Source organism: Pinus tabuliformis, chromosome Q, assembly GCF_031772625.1.
Source record: "Pinus tabuliformis cultivar Carrire ecotype Pingquan chromosome Q, CPIR1, whole genome shotgun sequence".
NCBI classification, from domain to species: domain Eukaryota; kingdom Viridiplantae; phylum Streptophyta; class Pinopsida; order Pinales; family Pinaceae; genus Pinus; species Pinus tabuliformis.
The window spans coordinates 1,281,024,695-1,281,048,127 of record NC_142296.1 but is presented as its reverse complement, the minus strand read 5'-3'; positions in this window follow the sequence as shown (position 1 = coordinate 1,281,048,127).

Genomic DNA, 23,433 nt, shown 5'->3' with positions numbered 1-23,433 from the left:
TGAAGGAGATAAATCCTCATCATGGATGAGCTTCCTTTATAGGAAAAATATTCATCGAACTAATAGTACATTGTCCCTTCTCTGATCTGAACTGGGTCTCTGTCTGAACTGACATGCATGAGTTATTCATGAGATAATCTTCAGTTATCTGAAGTACAATAGTTATATGCTAGCATGCATTAACTAACTGAACTTACTTAATTTAAACAAACTGTTTAAATCAAATATAACTAGACTTGACTCAGTTAACTGAGCCAACTAATTACTACTCAAATTAGAACTCATCCTTAGCTCTTGAACTGTTGGATAAATCCCTCAATCAATGGAGAAACTGTTGCATGTCCTCACATAGACTTCATGTTTGATTTTTCACAACTAATTAACTCATGCAGAATTAATTAATTTATTTTCAAACAACTGTTAAATTCAAATTCGAATTTTACTTCCTATATCTAGACCAGGGGCTGACTAAAATAGGAATCCATCCTGAATTGCTAAAAATAGAAATTCTATTTTTAACACTCCCATTTTTCATTCCCTGTTTCCCAATCCAGCACTGGTACCCAAACTACCATTTTTAGCACTTCTACATTTAGCATTTCCTATTGCCATTTCTGAACATTTGTTGCGCACAATTCACCTACAATCTCCTATGATTTGTTTTCCATGTTTTGACCGTCTTCCTCCAAGCATAAATCATTGTACAATATGAAGGAATCTATATCAGAATGTACTGAATAAATAGGATAGTTTATGAGATATTTTTTGGCGTAAATCACATGATATTTCATTTGTCGATGCGTTTCGAACCAACCAGTGTGGTTCATCATCAAGACAAGTTGAAGAATCAGATCAAGCTTTGCATGTTAAATAGTCATAGCAGAACCTCCAATGGCTATAATTCTTGACCAAGCAATGACTATATTGACCAATGGCTAAATTTGACAGGGGATCAGTTAGCAAGACCAAGGGCAAAAAATAAGATAATTTAATATATTAAATTGGAAGAGGGACACATGACTTCACCTTTTATTTATATATATATATATATATATATATATATATATATATATATATATATATATAGATATATATATATATATATATATATATATATATATATATATAATAAGTAAAGTAGATTTTAAAGGGTTATTAAGTTAATAGTTAGTTATAAAGGGAATTAACTATTTTATACAAATAAAAATTATAGAATTAGTCAAGAGTTAGAAAGAATAAGATTATAATATTTTAAATATTCATATTAAATTAAATTGTTTATCTAATTGTTTTTTTTCTTAATTGGTCTACTCCTATATTAGTACAAAAAGATATTACAGCGAGGCCGAAGCCTTGAAAGTTCTAGCCATGAAAATGGCATTCTAGCAAAGACTCACTTGACGAGTTGACAATAGAACCTGCTTGGTTGTAATCAAGCCGAACACTGACCCTTACAATACCTGAAAAACTGACTCTTACATTGCCCATACAGTAAGTGAAAACTGACCCAAACAGAGTTACAAGACCGACTTGTGCTTTGCCAACTATGGGCATTTTCCGACCAAAACATAGACACGTACAGACACTTATCATGGAGAAGACCGACCTGTAGAAGTGACAACATTCAAAATCAAGGAGCATGCGTGCCGGAAAACTGTAGATCTTCAGTGGCTGGCTTGAGGAACCGGAAGCGCTGACACGTTCAGATTTCATTGGAGGTCATAGGATGTTCTTCAACGATGCGGCACCCGAATTGATCAGAGTCTATGGAGTCAGAGGGATGAGCAGCTGAGGTTGAAGGAACATCACCTGAGGGCGCGCCTGGGCCATCGTTAACTGTGTGACTTGCTTGCTGTCTTTCTATGCTCATTGGCTGGAGATTGCTTTGATTTGCCCTTCTGTTTTCCTGAGGAGCTTCCTGAAGAGCATCTCCTGAGCCCACTGCATTCTCAATCAATTCAATAGCAACAGAAACTATAAAGGAAGCATTTCCCAAAGAGCATGGTATCCGGAACCGGGCGGTGTGCGAGTGAGAATGGTGCTCGCCAACATTAATTCTATCAGGCCCCCTTCCCCTGCCTCTGCCACTGCGAGTTGCAGGATAGCTAAAGCTGCTGAACTCCGAAGCCTCCGAAGTGGGTTCCGATGAGGTTGGTGAGTGCTGGCGGATGGCACGACCCCGGGCACTACCCCTTCTGCAACCCATGCATGGCCGTTCTTGTGGCATTATAAAAGGAGCTGGACAGAGCGACGGTGAGGGAATGGCCTGATAGCAACTGAGGGAAGAACCCACAGTGAATGGCGACAGATGAGCTTGAACCAGAGCCGCGTTGAGGCCAGAGGATATAATGGCGGACAGCGGATGGAGAAGAGTGACAGTCGTGGAGGGTGAGTCTGACAGGCCGCGAATGAAGTGACTCACAGAGAGTGAGGATATCTGATCAAACAAAGAGCTGTGAACCTGAGCTGAGCGAGGGATGAGGATGTGGAAGGCGATCGAGGGACCGCCAGCAGCAACAGCCAAAACCCAAATGAAGGCGCGCAGAGAGGTAGCAGGCATGGGGAACCCGCCTAAGGCCATCTCGCATAAAACAAAAACCGGGTGAAACAGAGTAAAGTCGACCTTTAATGCGTTTGTGCGAAGCAGGAGTGTCGGACAGCGGCATTTACAGATGGCTCCTGTGAGCTGCCACTTGCCCACCTTCGCCATCCTCATCGTACTGACTCGCTGATTAACCACCTGCATCCGAGATGTTTATCTAATTGTTAAATAAATTACCTAGATTTAATTAATTGTTTATATGAATATATCGAAAGGTTTTAACTACTTTATAAAATTTTATATATATATATATATATATATCTCTCTCTCTCTCTCTCTATATATATATATATATATATATATATATATCTATATATATATCTATATATATATATATATATATATATATATATATATATATATATATATATATATATATATATATAGATATATATATATATATATTAATTCTAATAAGATAAACGTTAGTTATAAAAGGTATTAAAAACTTCAAAAATAATAATATTAGAATAAGTAAAGGGTTGGAAAGAATAAAAATAATAAAAATATTCAAACATAATTAATCGTATATCTAATTGTTAAACTAACTTACAAGTAATTATATTTTCTATCAGTTAAAATTATTAGCATAAGCCAAAAAACAAGGGAGGGCGAGGGGAAGAAAAGGGAAGAAAACGACTAGGAAGAGAGTGTTGGGACCCAACAACTACTAATCTTCCACCCATTGTCTCTATTGAGATTGCTCGGCCTCTTTTCAATCTCAAGGGCTTGCCTAAATTTTCGATGATGGAACTGTGAAACGCTAGCAATAACACTAGCCTCCTCAATACAAACTAGTGTTATTGACTCATGCAGTTGATTGACCAAGTGTTCAAGCTTATGAAACTGATGCAAAATGTTTGTATCAAAGTTTGAAATACCAATATTATGAGATGGGATATATGGTTTTATTTAGACTCATGAATGACTGTCTCAGACACAAAATATTGAGATTTGGATCTGAAAAGACTTCACTCAAATGGAAAATCGAATTCAATGTCTTCAACTATTACAAAACTCTCACGAAGTGTGTAAGATCTCTCTAGAGGGTTGCTACTTGCTTCACCTTCTTCAAACCTATTATTTGTAAGCAATTTCTTAGGGTCACCTACAATTTTAGGGGGATCTAGATGTGACCTTGTATGGATCTTTCTAGAAGCCATATTTTTCAAGAAATCTGATTACAATTTGGTTTAAACAAAACGTTTTGGTGAAGATTTAGCTTGATTGATACCTAACTCGCTGTCAACCAGAGGAGCTAGAATTAAGCTCTGAAAAAAATGGTTTTTTAGGGAAAATTTAGCCTTCGTTCTAATTTCCTTTAGGCTGAGAAATGATTACAAAGGTAACCACAAACCACTTTTAGGCTAGAATCTAGCCCTTCTAGGCTTGGACATGGCTCTCTCACTAGGGTTTTCTGAGTCAATTAGTTGAATGAATTTTTCATATCTTAGGCTAGATCTTAAGGACGAAAAGAAATATAATTGTTTAATGTTTTGATGGCAAGTGTGAAGACATATCAATTAGGCAGGGAGTCTCAATTGATGTTTTCAGTGAATAGGTGGGATAGTGAAGGGTTCTTGTAGCAGGAGCAAGATAGGTAGTATTTTTGATGTTTTGATCAAGTTAGTTGTAGGGGTGGTGAGAAATAGAATAATGAATAAATGACATATAAAGCATATACTAAAGGACAAATTTCATATGTCATTCAAGAGGAAAAAACATTGATTGTTTAGCAAACTTAAAACAGAGCACTGCAATAGTGAATTCTGAAATAATTATTCATTTATCTTAACAAGAATATAGAAATTAATGGAATAATGATTCAAAAAAGACACTTACATCACAAAGAGGGACATCATGATAGAGACTAACACGAGAATTGCTATAACAAATCCTTCGACCTTTTGCTATGCATTGGAAGTATTAAAGTGTACAAAAAAACAAGTATATCTCTCTTCACACACATACCAACCATTTTCATTATGATCTTTACATGTTTTACAAATAGAAATATTTTACTGCCACGCAACAAGGTAAAATTTTTCAAAAGAAATCTAGTCAGCAACTAGATACATTAAATTTTCACCTAATCTGCTATAAAATAGGAACTAATTACCTACTGCAAATCTTAAATTAATACATCATTAAGGCATTTAATTTTCACAACAATGCATAAATATATAATCCTAAAGTTCAACAACACTTAATAGTATGATCAAAATAACTTTTATCAACTAGATCCTCGAAAAAGCAAGTCAAAATATGCATTGTGTTAAAAACACAGCTAATCTTCTAGGAATCTGTAGTTTCACCGCAACTTGTGCAACAATCCAAGTTGTGCATATCTACGAGCTATCAATGAAATGATGAAACTGATGTGTTATCATGAAATATCCATGAGAATCTTATGAACTCATGAAACATCTTCAAAACTAAAAGAAGGCCTCTCAAACACTATCTCGCTTTTGTTATCAAATTTGCGACAAACTTGCAGTACTTGACACATCTCCAAAAGCTTGACCATGTGGAGATTGTTCCTGTACCAAACTGCTAAAGGAAACACCCATTAGATATAATAACATTGTAACATACCATAAAACTATCCAAAACTCAAAATTATGCCTGATTTATCAAAATTAGTAATCAAGACCAAATGCGTAGCATATCTTGCTATGTAAGTTTGATAGGAAAAATGAAAAAATTAGAGATTTAGCACATCCACCTGATGAGATTTAACTATGTGTTTCTTCTACAAGCATGTCTAAATTTCCCCTCTTCCTCATTCTTCTAGACTACATAACCTCAGTAAGCTATTGTTTTACTTGTCTAAGTCTTCCTCTTAAGACCCAATTCTGTGTATAAATATTCGTTACATGCCTATGCAGAGTCAAGGTCCATTTCAACTTGTGTTTGGCCTTTTGGATGATAGGTTCAACAATTTGAAATTGATTAAATAACCTCATATTTTCCCTTTGATCTTTCTTTATGATTCAATCTACTTGTTGTTGAACTTCCTCTATTTTTTCCATTAGTCTATTGAACTCATTTTTCTCCTCATATACTTCAACTATCCTTTTTTCTGGTTGAGCATCTTCTTTCACCTACATCTCCATTTTTCTAACAACAAACCTAGTTCTAGGTCCTCTAGACTACTCAACTTTCATCTTCTGCACATCCTCTATGTCTGTTATATGTTTTCCTTTTCCTTCAGTGGTAGGTACCAAGGCTCTCTTTGATGGTTCTTCCTTACTGGGCTTGGAATATTCTTGTAACGCTTTCCTCTTGAGATCTTTGTCTTCTTGTTGCATTTGTGCTATCATTAGATGTGACCTACCAAGTTGATCTTGTAGCTATGTAATTCTTTGATCCTTTTCATCATCTTCCACTCCTTCAAATGTTCTTTTTACTATCTCAATGGTTTGACCAGGTGTAGGGCTACAAGAAATCTCTTGGATGAAGCTGTTGTTCTTAGTCTCCTCGCCACTTGTTCTATCTTGGGTGAAAAGTGAAGCTTCTTGGAACTACTCTTATCCACTGATTTCTCCTCAATTAAATGATTTTTCACTGATCCAATTGTAGAAAATGAGGCTTCTTTGGTTCGAATTGATGGGGTGTCTCTTTTACTCTTTTGACTGACAGAGGACTATGTCATCCACCCTAAAGATACCAAGAATTATTCCCATGATTTATCCCTCTTGTCGTGCTCTTCTAGCACCAACAATTTATTAAATGAAAAATGGAATAGGCTAGGTTCTATTTGACTTCCCCTTATCTGAAATTTGTCATCCATTTTATTGAGACTCCTAAACAAATAGTAAGGAAAATTCAAAGGTTTCTTTCTTGTAAAATGCATCATGAGTCTAATGTGGTACTAGTAGATTTTTTGAATGTCCATTCACATATAAAATACAATTGAATCACTTTTAGCAGCTTACTATAGTGGTCCAAACTCAACTGCGCATTTCTCAAGCATAGTCATCAAGCCTCCTTTGTTATGAAACTAGCTCACAAAAAGATAGAAAAGATAGTTGAACGCCTTAGAATTCAGCCTCTTCGAGGGGGAAACCTCCTTTACATTACACAAATGAACAATTCTTGGATGATACAAATGACAAAACCTCCTTTCTATATATAGGAGTCTAAGGGGTCACAATATAACCAAGCCGACCTAACAATAATAATATAACGACACAAAAATAAGAATAGAGGGATTCTATGGGGCACAGTAATAACAATATGGGGACAATAGGGGCACAACAATATTAATAAGGGATACAACTACAATAGTAATGGGGCATCACTAGTATTATAACGACCTAACATGCGCCTCTCCTTCAAAAAAGTGTTGTCCTCAACGCTTGAGTGGTTCTGGATGCTCCTGTATAAAATTTTCATCCTCCCATGTGGAATCTTCAGCAGATAAGTTCTTCCACTTGATGAGATACTCTGAAATGGATTGATTTCATAGCTGTCGAGTTCTTGTCTCTATGACTGCTTCCGGTTCCAATATAATGTTTCCTTCCTCATCAAGTTCTGGCAATATTGTTTGAACGGGGAGCTTGTTGCCTATAACCTTCTTTAAACATGAAACATGGAAAACTAGGTGCACTTGAGAAGCTACAGGAAGCTCGAATGTGTATGCCATAGTACTAATATTTTGCAACACCTTGTATGGACCATAATACCTTGGTGACAATTTATTATCCTTCTTAGCTTGCTTGAGGGACATTTGTTTATATGGTTGTAGCCGTAGGAATACCCAATCACCTACATCAAAACTTCTTTTGCTGCAATGTTGATCTGCCTATTGTTTCATTCTATTCTGTGCCAACTCAAGGTTATCCTTTAAGAGTTGGAGAATTTGTTGTTGATGCTCGATGTGATGTTCCACTTCATGAACCTTAGAATTTTCTCTTAAATATGATGTGATGGATGATGGGTGATATCCATAAAGTGCCATAAATGGGGTCATTTTTGTTGCAGTATGGAAGGAAGTGTTATACCACCATTTAACCACAGGAAACCATTGGACCCATTGTGTCTATTTATTAGATACAAAGCAACGAATATATCCTTCCAAACATTTGTTTACTATCTCAGTTTTCCCATCAGATTGAGGATGATAATATGAGCTATGAGCTAACTGAGTACCATGACAAGAAAAATAATTTTGTCCAAAAATTTTTAGTAAAAATGGGATCTCTGTCACTTACAATAATCTTTGGGTTTCCATGTAGCTTTGGAATTATTTCCATAAATGCCGTAGAAACTGTACAGGCTTTAAATGAATGTGATAATGCACAAAAGTGTGCATACTTGGTAATTTTATCAACTACCACCATGATGACACTCTTTCTCTCAGACTTGGGTAAACCTGTGATAAAATCCATTGAAACCTCCTCCCAATGTTGGCTTGGAATGGATAAAAGTTGTAATAGACCTGGTGTCTTAATTGTTTCAGCTTTATTTTGTTGGCATACCAAACATTCTACCACAAACTTTTGAATATCTAATTTAAGGCCATCCCCAAAAAATTCCTTCTTAACCCTGTTGTAAGTTTTTAAAAATCCTGAGTGCCCTCCTAAGGGAGAAGTGTGCAATTCCAGAAGAATCTTTTGTTTGAGTTGGGAATTGTTACAGAGGTATAAGCGATCTTTGTACCATAACGAATCATTTTTCCAGCTAAATGTATCAGATGTACTGATCTTGTTGTAACTTTCGAATAACTTTCCACACTCCTTTTTTATTCTTCCATTCCTACCTTGCTTCATTTATCCAATTTGGTTGGATAATAGAAATGGCACACAAAAATGCTTCCACATCCTCATCCTTTCTTGAGAGTGCATCTGCCACAACATTTTGCTTCCCTTTTTTGTTTATGATTTCAAAGTCATAACCCAACATCTTTGTAACCCATTTTTGTTGTTCTTCAGAGGATAATCTTTGTTATAAAAAGTATTTAAGGCTATCATGATCTGTTTTTACCTTGAAGTGTCTTCCCATTAGGTAGGGTGGCCATTTATTAAGTGCATGTAGTATTGCCAACATTTCCTTCTCATAAATAGCTTTGTGTAAATACTTTCCCTTGATTGGACGACTTTCAAAAGCAATGGGTATTTCATCTTGCATTAAAACAACACCAATTCCATTTCTGTAAGCATCACATTCCACAATAAAGGTTTTTGTGAAGTCTAGTGTAGCTAAGACCGGTGCTTGGCACATTGCCTCTTTAAGACGTTCGAAGGCCTTTATTGCTTCTGGAGTCCATGAAAATGCATCTTTCTTCAACAATGTTGTTAGAGGTGCTGTTATGTTCCAATAATTCTTAATAAACTTGTGATAATACCCTGTCAACCCGAGAAATCCTCGCAAATGCTTTATGGATGTGGGGATTTCCCATTCCTTAATGGATTTAATTTTGCTAGGGTCTACCTTATCTCATTCATGAGATACAATATGACCCAGATATTCCACCTCTTATACTCCAAAGAAACATTTGGATCTTTTTGCATATAATTGTTTCTCCTCCAATAGTTGTAGCACCCTGTCAACGTGTTCAACATGATCCTTCCAAGACTTGCTGTAGATTAGTATATCATAAAAAAATACTAACACAAATTTTCTAAGGAAGGGTTTGAAAATGGAATTCATCAAACCTTGAAATGTAGAAGGTGCATTGGTAAGGCCAAAAGGCATGACCAAAAACTCATAGTGACCCTCATGAGTTCTAAATGCTATTTTTGGAATGTCTTGAGTCTTCATTCTGATTTGATGATATCCTGAACGAAGATCTAACTTGGTGAAGTAAATTGATCCACGCAATTCATCCAATAATTCATCAATGACAGGAATCGGAAACTTATCTTTAATAGTGAGCTTGTTGAGCTCCCTATAATCCAGACACATGCGCCATGATCCATCCTTCTTGTGCACCAATACTACTGGAGCAAAGAAAGAACTTTGGCTAGGTTCAATTGTACCAGCCTCAAGCATTTCTACAACCATATGTTCAATTTCACTCTTTTGGGCATAGGGATATCTGTATGGCCTAATTTTTGGAGGAACACTTCCTGGAATCAAATGAATAGCATGATCATGATCATGAATAGGTGGGAGACCTTTGGGAGTCTCAAATACCTTGCAATGATTATCCAATACTTTTTGGAGATTTGGAGAAATAGATGATTTCGATGTGGAAACATCTAGTGAACATAATTGTGCAATTACACCTCGTTGTTCCTTTTTTAGAAGGTTTGTCATACCGTTAGAGCTTATTATCTTTCTGGGTTTCCCTGCAATACCCATTAATTCAAATTCCTTTCCTTTGGCATAAAATTTCATTAAAAGTTCTTGAAAGTTAAAAGCTATTGTACCCAAGGATTGTAGCCATTGGACTCCTAGTACAACATCAGCTCCTCCCATTGGAATGGAAAGCATTGGGCTATTCAATACATATTCTCCCATGGATAGCTTGATATTATGGCACTTTCCAGAGCAATTTATCGTTCCTCCATTAGCAACGATCACTTGACACTCTGGTGCTAGATATAGAAAGCAATTCAATTCTTTTGCTCTCTTATAATGAATAAAATTTTGGGTACTTCCTGAATCAATCAACACTATTACCTTTTTCTTCTTGATATGTCCTTCTATATTGATGGTTTGAGGAGTGGTAATTCCAGCCAATGCATTACAAGATATGGTCGGATTCATTTCTTCTTTATCTAGGATTTGTTCCTGGAGCATATCCTCTTCTTTTGACCTTTCTTGTTCCTTTTCTTCCTCCTCTTCACAATCTATGTAGAATAATTTCTTCTCAGCACACTTATGACCTTTAGTGTATTTGCTATCACAACTGTAACAAAGCCCTTTTGCTCTTTTTTCTTCCAATTGTTGTGGTGTCAACCTTATAGGTTGTGGAAGGTTAGGGACAACAACACTTCCATCTTTATAGTTGTGATGGGTAGGCTTCCTGGTTGCCATAATTTTGCTTTCCATTTTTCTTGCTAACCTAAATGCCTTCTCTAATGAATCAGGTTCCCAAAGGCGAACATCATGTTGGATATTATCCTTTAAAGTACCTATAAACACATCAATCCTATGCTCTTCTGGAATATTTTTTACCCTTATGTTCAATTTTTGGAACTCCTCAATGTGCTCCATCATTGAACCCTTTTGTTTGAGACTTATCAATTGGCTAAAAAAAAGTGTTCTTTTTGTATCCTCATAATGTGCTGTCATTTCTTCCGTAAAAATTGCCCAAGTGATAATTTGTTTACGAGAGCAAAGCCATCGATACCATACAAACTGATTTGGTTCCAAATATAAAGTTGCAATACATACCTTTTGTGTGTTTTGAACATTATTGAGATCGAAAAATTGCTCCATCTATAGTATCCATGTTGCGGGATCCTTGCCATCAAACTTCCTCATATCGATTTTTTGAATATTGCGGGTCTTCGATCCAACATTAGAGTCTATGAAATCATGATTAACATTTCTTTTGTTCTCATCGTGAGTTTGTTTTACTACCCTTTCACCATTAGTGACAATTTCTTGTAGCAACTTATTCAAATTTATCTTCAATTCTTCCATCTTATCATCCATGCCATCCATTTTAGCATCCATGCCATTCATCTTAGCTTCCATGCCATCCATCTTAGCTTCTACGCCTTTCTTTAAAAAATCCATCTTAGCTTCTACGCCTTTATTTAAACCATCCATCTTAGCTTCTACATCTTTCTTCAAACCATCCATCTTAGATTCTATTACTTTTTGTGCAAGTGACATTTGTTGCACTTGGTCTCGTAATTTTGATCTATCATGTTGCATTTCTTTCTCTTCTTCATGAGTCATGCTAGAACTTTCAGGTTGCTTACTAGGTGTTTGCATTTTCTTTCCTTAGGGCATCAATTACCGATAATAATGCTTTACTATGCCCTTTGAATTCCTTCAAACTAATTTTTCAAACCAAGCTTATGTAAAAATTAAAAAAAAAACTACACACCTTTTTTCACTTTGTAGGAGCTCGATATTGAATCTGAGACATAGGTCTGCATTGTTCTCCAAAAATGCGCAAGACATATTGAGTTAGTCCTCTACTGCTTTACTATGCAATTCCTTCAGAAACTACTTAGATATGCCCAGTTGATCCCTCTACTGCATATCCTGCAGTGTTCTAAAAAAATGTGTTGTCATGTCCAGCAAGTCCTCTACTGCCTTTCTCTGCACTCTTCTCCAAAACAATGTAGACATGCCCAATTGACCCTCTATTGCATGTCCTGTACTGCTCTCAAAAATTGCACAAAATTTCCCAACTGGCCCTCTACTGCCTTACTCTACACTACCTTTGGAAATTGCGCAGAGCTGCCCATTCGATCCCCTATTGCCTTGCACTGCACTGCTTTCAGAAATTACGCAAACATGTCTAGCAGTCACCCTGCTATCTGTGCTACACTGCTCTCTAAAACTGGGTCATCATTCCTTTCTCTTGAAAACTGTGCAGAAATTCCTAGTAGTTCCCATGTAGCCTTGTCTTTCCTTCCCTCTAGGAACTGCACAGAAGTGCCCCCTCAGGATGCAACCTTGCAGCTGCCACTAGTTTCCTTCACTACGTAATTCTGTCTCCCAGTGGTCATCGCGTAGTTTTTCCCGACAGTGGAGATTTTCCTCCCAGAGTTCCCCATTCCAGCCTGAGCTGTGCTCTGCACTGTCTTAGTGATTTGTCCTCCCTCCCTTTCACCCGGAACATGAGAACAATGCATCATGTTAGATTAGGAGGTTTTTTATTTGATTTCATCCTATCATGAGTGAATTACAGGGATAGGTATACTAATAGATCGTGGTGAGATGACGAATGGGATGAAGAAGGAGCGCACATGATGGAAGACTTGCTTATAGCTAGACAGACATACAAAGGACATCAAGTAACAAGTGAAAGGAACATATGAATTTAACCATCATGTAAGACTAGGACCATCGAATACCCCACAACACGATGCCATGTGGACGAGAAGATAAAGCACACCAATAGTACATTCATCACTCAGCAGCGGAGCAGCTTGACACAAACACCACAATCAGACAATACATGTCAGCAATGTCATATCCAGTTATGTCATGACCTATCTTGGCCACATCACCACTATGGGCCATATCCGTTGTAACTCAATGTAACGCAAAGTGAAGTCCAACGGATGCACACACGAAGTTGAAGAGTCATTGGAAGTTGAATGGTCATGAGGAAAGTCGCAGAGTCACAAGGGCTAAGCATCACCCTTGGTTATATATAACCCCTTAGTCATTTTATGAGCAAAGTAATTTTCACCATGGCTCCTCCCCTTGAGAGTTTGTAGTTTGTTCTTTGAGGAGTGGCTCCAATGTCCCACTGCTGGGACTAGTGATTTATGGTGTACATATGTGTCTTCGGATTTTTGCTTAATTCAAAAGCTTGTTAAGGCCAGCAAGTTTTCATGCATGTTTTGTAGATGTTTGTAAGACTACTCTTTAAACATTTGTAATGCATCTTTTCTTAACCTGTAATAAGATAGTTCAACTACTTTTGTTATTTTAGTACTTACATTGTTAAATATGTGTTGTATTGTGTATCACTATTCTTTCATCCTTGTTGAATACTCCCTAGGAAGACAAACCATTCCTATTTATTGGTTTACTGTAATGGCTACAACCACCCTCCAAAATTTTTCTTTAGCTTCGTTTTGGAGCCTCCCTGCAAACCATCCTCAGCAACATGTCTTGCACTGTCAAGTACATGAGCTTCATTGGTTTTCTCGCAGCTTGCCAATGTGTGCATGATAGCTTACTTCACTCCCCTCATAGCCTGCCACTCTAGACTTGGTCTAGATACTGGCTGAGTACCTCCCTCAAGAAATTGTGCAATTGTGGAGGGGAACTAACCTTCCCTTCAGAAATTGGGTAAGTTTGACTGGTAGATTGTTGGGCCCAACAATTGTGCAATCCTCTCAAATAGTCTTCCTAGTGAAAACTCCACAATCTTGCCCAGCAGTGCTCCTCAGCCTAGAAATTGTGCAATTCTGGGCAATAGTCAGATTCTCCTCCCATAAATCGTGCAATCCCTCTAGACAACCAACCCATCTTCCTCCTAGAAATTACGCAAAAATATCCCTCAGTCAAGCAGGTTGTTGCACGTGTCTTTAGGTTGACTCATTCCACCAAGGACTGAGGAAAATTGACTTGCATGCATGGAATGCTTTTCCTCGAAATAGAAAAAATAACATGCAAAAGGAATCCCTAGATTTTAGGGAGATATTTTTAGCAGCTAGAGGTTACATGCAAAGATCATTTCAGAAACTTTCCTCGAAGTGTTGCTTTTTCCTAGATTTGTGGCATGCGTGTCATGAGCCTCAAACTTATTTTTTGGATTCTCCAGAGCTCATTCTTCACATCGATCTTGGAGCTCTGACATCCCACAACACATCCAAGAGTCTTCAACACATCCATCTTAGCTATTTTCGAGTAAGTCCGCTTAACTTGTCTTTTGCAGCATTTATGTCCGTTTTTGTGTTTTTGCTTGTGTGAATGTTGTCTACTTGATTTATATGAACACTTGTTGTAATTTGAATGCATGTTATCTTGTACAAGCACCATTTTAGTTTTTGTTAGCTTCTAACTATTGTCGCATGCATGACACTGTTTTGCATGAACAGTCGCTGATTCGGTGACTCGTTTCACACACATGCATGTTGTTTCATTTTCTGAATATTTCATTCACTATTTGCATGCATGATCATCCACTCCTTCTTACACTGAGTATCACCATGAATTCACATCTTCATTTTCTTTCAATTACCTGTCGGTGGGTCTGGGTAACCTTAGCCTAGACTCTACCTCACCAAGACAACATTGCACAATTCTATGAGGGAAGGCTCTACCTTCCTCCCAGAAAATGTGCAATTCTATCCAGTGACTGCCCTCCAGTCTTCCACAATTCTAAGAGGTAGTGACTGCAGGCCTAGAAAATTGTGCAATGCAGTCCCTGACCCTACATCACTTGCCAGCTAAAATTGTGCATTGCAATATCCCAACACCCAGCAGGCTAGTCTAGATTATGAATTGTGCAATTCAAGAAATAAACCACCCTCTCGATAGTCTATACTGCCTTTTCCATAGTTCCAATAGTTAATCTCCCAGCCTCCCAGTGAAAATTGCGCAATCCTTGCCAGTTAGTTCCCAGGTATGTTGCATGTCATCCCTTCAGTTTGCTTTTGTTTTAACTGATAGATTTCTTGCCATGCATGTCGCCATGTCTCCAGATATAGTAGGTGTTCGTCAGCCTCTTATTAGTTTAGGATCAATGGCCTCCAAGAGAGAAGGATCAAAGGAACTCATGGAAGTGTAACTCGAGCAACATTTGAGTGAGTGTCTACGAGTTTGCTGATTTATGAAGACACCAAGCTGATCATAGACAAAGACATCAAGCTGAAATGGAAAGAGGTCATTGATGCATTCTTAGTAACATTTGGGGAAGATCTTGAAGACCGTCAAGTCTATGTGAACATTCCCAAGGCCGTCTCGTACCAGGTTGTATGCTGGTATCCCACGTTCCCATGCACGGACATGATACATTGTATCGTCTCACACACTGATCCCAAGACGATGAATTTCAGTAGTGGTAGTGGAATGGATATTGCTACCTTCAGGGAACAAGATTATCAGCAAATGTACCATTTGTCAAAGCTAGTGATCACCATGGAGACACCCTTTAGCATACCCAATAGAAATTCCAATTCCAGGGATATCTTGAAGACCTGGGTGAAGGAGCCAACAAAATTTAGGATGACACCCAACCATATTTACAAGAAAAAGATAATGCAGAAGGCATATCAATACTTGGTCATCATTGCATGTTGTGTGTATGGCCAAGAAAGCACCAAGACCTTCCCGTAGAGTTTGGTGATCGCGTTGGACCAACTGGTCAGTGAAGGAAAAGCATGCAATTGGTCCGACATGTTGGCTCACAAGCTGAAGGAACAGGTAGCAGGAGCTCAACAACCACCCAAAGGTTAGCAAGCCTAAATCTACATGTTCACTTACATCTTGGATGTAGTCTGTGCCTGTCACTAGTTCTCAAGCTTGAAGTGGGCATGGACATGAGCGAAAACCTTTGTGAATACTTATTATAAACTGTTTTCCGAATGTAACTTCAGAGGAGTTATTACACAAATGTCAGATCATTTTTTCACCCCAGTGTACAAGATGATATTTGAGCAGGATCCACCTTGCATGTCAAAGGTAGCAATGGAGGCACTGATCGACATAGTGGATTGTTATGCCTCACCGTCTGACACCTTCATATAGATGTACATCATGGAGAAGGCTCTGCATGTTTTACCAAAGTTTTCCATGGACAATCTCGTCATGCAAGAAGTATCATACCACATCTCGGCGTGACTATCAGCTAGGCTACACTGGAAGAAGAAGGCACCATGGCCCACTCTTCTATTGCCGATCGGGTTTTACGAGATATGGAATCTCAAGCATGTTGATGCCGAAATAGAGGAGATCAAGAAATATTCTTTCGACATTCGAAGCTTTAATCCATATGACCTGCATTGTTTGGTGAAGGATCACTATGTGAGAGTACAGTTCATGTGGATCCACGGGGCCTATCATTGGGCAGAGGAAGACCCATGGAGATATTGTCATAGCTTATCTAGGCCCAATGAACTAGTCCACATTGTTGTTGAATGGTTAGTGAAGAAGCATGAAGCAACATCTAGGAGAGCACTAGCAGCAGAAACAGTAGAGGTAAACATACCAGCACACGATAAAGGTAAGAGAAAGATTGTTGATAGTGTAGAGGTAGAACAAAGCTACAAGTTCAGAGCAGACCCAATTGTGTAGAGAGAAGCTTTCACAATAGAGGTGAAGAGGAAACAACGCGACAGGAGGAATGCACAAAGGCAGAGAGAAATACAGAAGATGGAGGAAATAGTGAAGGAGTTGCATGAGTTGAAGGAGAAAATATGAAAGGAACAAGAGCTACGCAAATAGGAGAAGGATGCGCAACAAGGACAGGTACAATAGTGGGCACAACATGTATAGACAGATGAAACTGCACCCGTACAAGTAGTAGATACATTTGAACAGTTGGCACATAGCAGACAAGGTGAGCAGTCGTGGGAGGAGGACTACGCTCAAGAGATTGAACAAACACTTGAGAAGATGGATACAGATATGGAGCACCAAGAGTTAAAGCAAGACATCGACCTCATGCCTTACCATCAAGAGGTCGACCCACCAGCTTCAGTAGATCCAGAAGTAGAGCAAGTCCCAAGCGACCAAGGAGATGCTGAGATCCTTGGAGACAATCCAGAAGGAGAGATTCACAAAATATCATTCGACAAGTCGCAATATAGAGTTGTGCAATAACACAGAGTGTCTACTCCAGATGATAACACATCTCCTTCGCATTTTGAAGAATGAGTGATCATGTCTGATGTGGGCAAGCATCTAGTAGCATTTTCCAATGCTACTAGAGCATATGTCGAAGCCACTAGCTCAACTGTTTGCTTCTTGATAGCTGAGAATGAGTGAATGGCTAAGGATTTACATACGACCAAGAAAGAAGGAGAATTGGTTACAACATCCACCTGAGCAAAGTGGAAGAAGGCGATATTAGATGAAGTATTGTCCCTTGAGACAATTATGTGTGCATTGTATTCCAAGTTTTGTACCTTGCATAAGGTAATTGTCCATATCAACAATTGGCAGCAACGATGCACTAGGAGAGCATGTATCTTGTCAAACTTTCATATTTCTATTGACTACATGAAAAAATGGACAATGAGATACAAGCGAGCCCCTTTACACTTGTCGAAGATGATGAAGCCCACAATGGTCGAGCTGAAGGCATGCATCTAGAGTTAGATTTAGAACTATGAAGAACACCTGCAGCTCATCACTAGTTTGCAGGTGTTGGGCTTATTATTACCACTTCTTAACATTCATTTCATCTATTTCCACTATTCTTTCATCACATTATTTACCATAATTTATTATATAATTCCATTTCATAATCATTTATGCTCTTGTGGATAAATAATATCTGATCTCATTTATTTTTAATAATTAATGATTATTATGCATGATTTTGGTTTATTCATTCGTTATAACCTCACTCATGATTTTAGCCTCCAAGATCTCTTCTAGATTGCAGATTTGCTCTTCAACAAATAATTAGATATTCCAACTCAAGAATTCGCTAGCATAAGAAGTAACAATTTTGTGTTGGATGTTTTGGGCAAATGAAAGTGAATCCAGAAAATCTGAGACATGGGTTTTGTTTAGAATAGACCAAATCCATCTCTCATTGAGCAGTTTTCAGAAATTTGGTTTGTATTGGGAGAAAATCAAGTTTCTTCGAAGGACATATTTGCAGATTTGTTGTTGTGGTCGTTTTCCAGAATTGCCCAATTGTAATAACCAAATTCGACTTGTTCTAGCTGAATCATGATGGATAGATCTCTCAGATCTCATCTTGAATATTGAGATCACTTTGTTGCAAGTTTCTTTGGGATGTTTTTATATTTGAAAGACACAATTCAGAGAGAGAGGGGAGCTAGCTGATGTAACAATTGGGCCTTGTAATAGTGGAACTCTTGTTAATGAAATTTCCAGCCTTCTGATATTTTTCTCAATACATGAGTTAATCATAGCCCTGACTAGGGAGTTGGGCCCACTCTTCTAATTAGGTGTTGTGCGTGTGTCCTTTTTATGTATATTGTTTTACTTGTTGTATTTTCTTTATTGTTGTTACAGATTTCCATAGATTGTTGTGAATGCTTTTCTTTCTGCAATTTAATTTCCATTATTGTTACAACGATGCTTTAATTTCTTAGTCACGAACCCTTGGTCAATGTAAGATTGTAACCTTGCTCCTGCATATACCTTGCGTGTTACCTTGAAAAGTGTACGCACCCGGATTGACATATTAATGTGGTAAAGGGTTGAATCACAACATTCACACTTGGACACCAACATTTTGGTGTTGTTGCCGAGGAAGGATAACAAGGTGCAAGACATGATCTGTATCGACTAGAGGGTCAATCTCTCATCTTGGGGAGAGAAGGAGTTTTCTCACTCTGCTCTAGGTCCTGAGCGTAGTCATTTCTTTGTTTTGTTGTTTTTCTTTCGTTTTTTCACTGTTTTTATCTTTAGCCCCAATCTCTCGTCTTGGGGAGGGAATGGTCTTTCGACGCCCTACTCCAGGTCCTGAGCTTAAATTTTTCCTGCATTTTTGTTTTTATTTTTATTTTGGAAAAAACAATCTCTTGTCCTCGGGAGGGAATGGTCCTTTGACGCCCTGCTCCAGGTCCTGAGCTTTAGATTTCCTTATGTGCATTCTTTTCTCATTTGGTTTCTTTTTTTAGCTATTTTCCTTCCCCTTAATCTCTCGTCCTAGGGAGGGAATGGTCCTTTGATGCCCTGCTCCATGTCTTGAGCTTTATATTTCCTTTCAAATTGTTTTTTTGAATGACTAGGAAGAAAAAGGTAGAAATTTGAAGAAATCTTATCATTTCACTCAAGTGGTGATGTAAGCACCACCCATTCCACTAACAAATTGACAGGAATATCTGAAGGAGGAACCTCAAAGCAGCACATGAAGAACATCTTCTATTATGGTAAGAAATGGCTCACATTGTTACTTTTGAATTCCCTATCAGAGATCTAGGAGGAGTGACACAAATGCACATAATTCCTCCATCTTCTCTACCAAATTTTCATGGTTTGGATAATGAGGACCCAGATACATTCTTATTTGAGTTTGAAGTACTTTGTAGAGGATATGATTATTTTACTAATGATCAAAGGTTGAAAGTGTTTCCTCTTACTCTAAAAGGAGTAGCTCTCCGATGGTTCATGAGCCTTGGTGGGAATTGCATCAAAACATGGGAGGACATGAAGAATGTATGCTTAAAGAGGTACCAAGATTATTGCAAGGCCAATGAAGATATTTTAAGGATGATACAAGGGGAAGATGAAAGGTTGGAGGACTATTTGGAGTGATTTAAATACAACCTTCAAAAATCAAAGCATAAGAATTTGGAAAAATAGATCTTAAAAGCACTCATTCTTAAGGGGATCAAAGATGAAATTTTAGAAATCTTAAATCTGATAGGAAAATGTGACATTTTTCAGCTATCATATGATGATGTTTGTGATTTATGCATAAGGTATTCAAGAGGAATATCCAAGGCTGGTAAGAATTCTAGAGAATTTTCTTCCTTCCTTTCCAAATCTGCTACAAGAACAGGAGATATAAGAGATGAAATTAGTGATTTATTTGAACATTTTAAAGTTGCTTTTATTAGCTCTCTAAATTCACAATTACATATTTTGTAGGTTAAGAAAAATCAAGCAGAATTTGAAGAAGTTATTTTTCCTCAATGCCAAAGCATCCCATGGATAGTTTCTCTTTCTTACCTGGTATGAAAACAACATTTCCAAGATATGGAGAAGCTACATAAATTTCACAACCATGGAAACCTTGGCCTACATGTATGTTTCAAAAGACTTCCTCTCCATTTTCTTACTTGCATAATCTATTATGGAATACTCATGTGTTAGGGTAGCCATGCCAATCTCAATATAACCACCATCAATCTTGTCCACAAGTTTGGCATGGTTCATCCTATGATTACATGACTACTCTCCCTCATCTTGTAGCACAAAAATATCATCCATATTCTTTTCCATGTTTTCAAGAACACCTTGCTTGCGTATCCAAATCATCCACACATCCCAATCAACTACATCATCAAAATCCTCCATGCCCTACACAATATCCTGCTCAACTCATTTCACACCCTCACCATAATAAGCCAGTAAAACATGCTTACAATGTTGAATTGGAAAATTTACCTACCCTTCCCACCCAAGCTATCTCACATACACAATTCCAGAAAACTTATATCGAGATTGGAAATGTTTCAAATCCAAAAATTGTAGAAGAAAAGGAGGTTTCTTCTAGTGTGCGTCAACAAGTTGTTTTAGAAACTCAAGAACTTCATGTATGACAAATATGGGAAATCAAGAATGTAAAGGATATATTGAATATTGGTTTCATTCCATTAGTTGTTTGCAGTGTCACTCCATACTTCAACAATTTTTGACACCATATTTTGAAGGGAAGTTGGTCTCTCATACCCTAGTATTTATTGATAGACATTTCTCAAATTCGGGTGTGTATACACTTGAGGCCTTATTTATAAAATGGCTCCATTGGAAGTACTATTATACATAAGTATGCTTTATTTTTCAAGGTAGAATAGGTTAGCATAGAAAATAGAATAAATAAGTATATAAATAATTTTTGTTATATGTAGAACGAGTTGTGTTTGCTGCAACTTGCGGAGTATATCAATATCAGTGGTAAACATTTCAATTTAATTATATAGGTAGATTTATTATATTGAAAATAATATTTCTAAAAACACTCATCATCATTTTGAAAAAAAAAAATTTGCTTGATTATCATATCTTATGGCGTGTGGGCTTGATAAAACCATTGAAATCACAGTCGGTACAGTCATGTTTTGAGGGATAAAATGGGAATATTTTAAAAACATGCTTCTATCCTAGTTAGCCCTTTATTTCTACTTTCTAATCCAATTTAAATCACTCAATTTGTATTTGAAACGAAAGAGTTACGACAAAAACATTGACAGTATGCCTAGTAGGCAGCTAAGGAACAGAGTTGGGACAATCAGCTTTTGGAGGCCTAAATGACTAGATTTTGGAAACTTGTTTCTATGGTATATCACCCTATTAATATAGTTTACAATGCAATTTGAATCACCCAATTTTGATATCGTATGAGAAAGTTATGACCAAAATACTGACTATTTATCATAAATCAGCACCTTTAAAACTCTATTTTTCCGACTGTTCCTTCGCACATTTGACCCATCAATTCTTCATGATTTTAAAAACTGTTTCTATTGGATATATTTACATGAATCTAATTTAATCTCCAATTTTAATCGATTCAATCCGTCATCAAACAAAAAAGTTATGCTTAAAATATCAACTGTTGGTCTAAGTTGGGAAATCGAAAATGACTCTTTTATGCAAATTGTTCTAAGTAAATTTGACATATCATACCATGGAATTTTCAAAACATGTTTCTATTGGTGATATAAATTTGAAGTATCTCTGAGTTTGATTTGGAATCACTCAAATCAGACGAAAAACAAAAGAGTTATGATTAAAACACTGCTAGTTAGTATGGTCGACCACTGCTCTCCCGCATGTGACAAATAATTTTTTTTTGTTTATCCTTCTGTGCATTTGTTTTATAGAGTAACTACTTGTTATTTTTTTCATATTTATTGGATTTATAGAACCCAATCACCTCTCTTCTTCCATGATTATATGTTTTATTGCAGGTAGACGCTCGTTTTTTTGCAAGTCCCAGGAGAATAAAGGAGGTCAATTTGTTTTATAACGAGTGATTATTGAAGGCAACGATAATGAAATAATAGATTTTCATCCTAGCATATATTAAGAAACCTAATATCATATAATTTTGATTCTTTAGAGGTGCCATGGAAATTTATCATAAGAGTTTATTACAAATTATTTCCGTTATTTCTCACCAACAACATGAAGACTTTTTCATTACCTAATGGATTCATAACAGGAGAAATGGAGAATTGATTTCCATTTGAAGATCCAAGTCATTTCCGCCAAAACATTTTTCCATTCATTTACCATTGATAGATTGTTGTTTTTGGAAACAGATTGATATTCCCTTAGGAAACAACATTGCTGCAGTCAAAATCATAAGCTACTGCAACATAATGCAACATAAGTTATTTATTTATTTATTGTTTTTCAATAAAATTGTTGTTTCTTTTCTGATTCCTCTTATGTTTTTTTTCATGTGTTCAAAGTCACAAATTTTGTTCCTTCATCAAAATAAAAGGAAGTTCTCAAGTTTCATGATGTTGCTCCATATTTATCCATTTGTTCCTGAGTCTTATCAGTATATGGTTTCCTCAGATCCATTGGGTGTTGTTACTCCGCCACTGTTATTACTCCTGAAATTCTTTTAAGTGTAAGATGTTGTTACTCCTTGGATGTTGTTACTCCTTGGATGTTGTTACTCCTTGGGTGTTGTTACTCCGACACTGTTGTTAGTCCCGAAAATTTTATAAGTGTGGGATGTTGTTACTCCTTGGATGTTGTTACTCAACCAGTGCTGTTACTCCACCAGTGTTGTTACTCCACTGGTGCTGTTACTCTGCCAGTGTTATTACTCCATCACTGTTGTTACTCCGTTGGTGCTGTTACTCAGCTAGTGTTGTTACTCCACTCGTGCTGTTACTCCATTGGTGTTGTTACTCTGCTAGTGCTGTTACTCCGTCACTGTTGTTACTCCACCAGTGCTGTCACTCCATTGGTGCTGCTACTCCGCCAGTGATGTTACTCTGCTGGTGTTGTTACACCGCTAGTGATGTTACTCCGCTAGTGTTGTTACTCCACAAGTGATGTTACTCCGTCGGTGCTGTTACTCCGTTACTGTTGTTACTCCGCCGCTGCTGTTACTCTGCTAGTGTTGTTACTCTGTCAATGTCGTTACTTAGCCAATGTTGTTACTCCGCCAGTGTTGTTACTTAGCCAATGCTGTTACTCCATCACTCTTTCAATGATGTTACTCCTCCGGTGCTACTACTCTGTGGTGAAATTTTTTCTAAGTACCCAGTGCTATTACTCTACCCATGTTGATACTCCGCCAAGGTAGGTCTTCAGGTACATCCCTAATCAACTCCATGTATTTGATT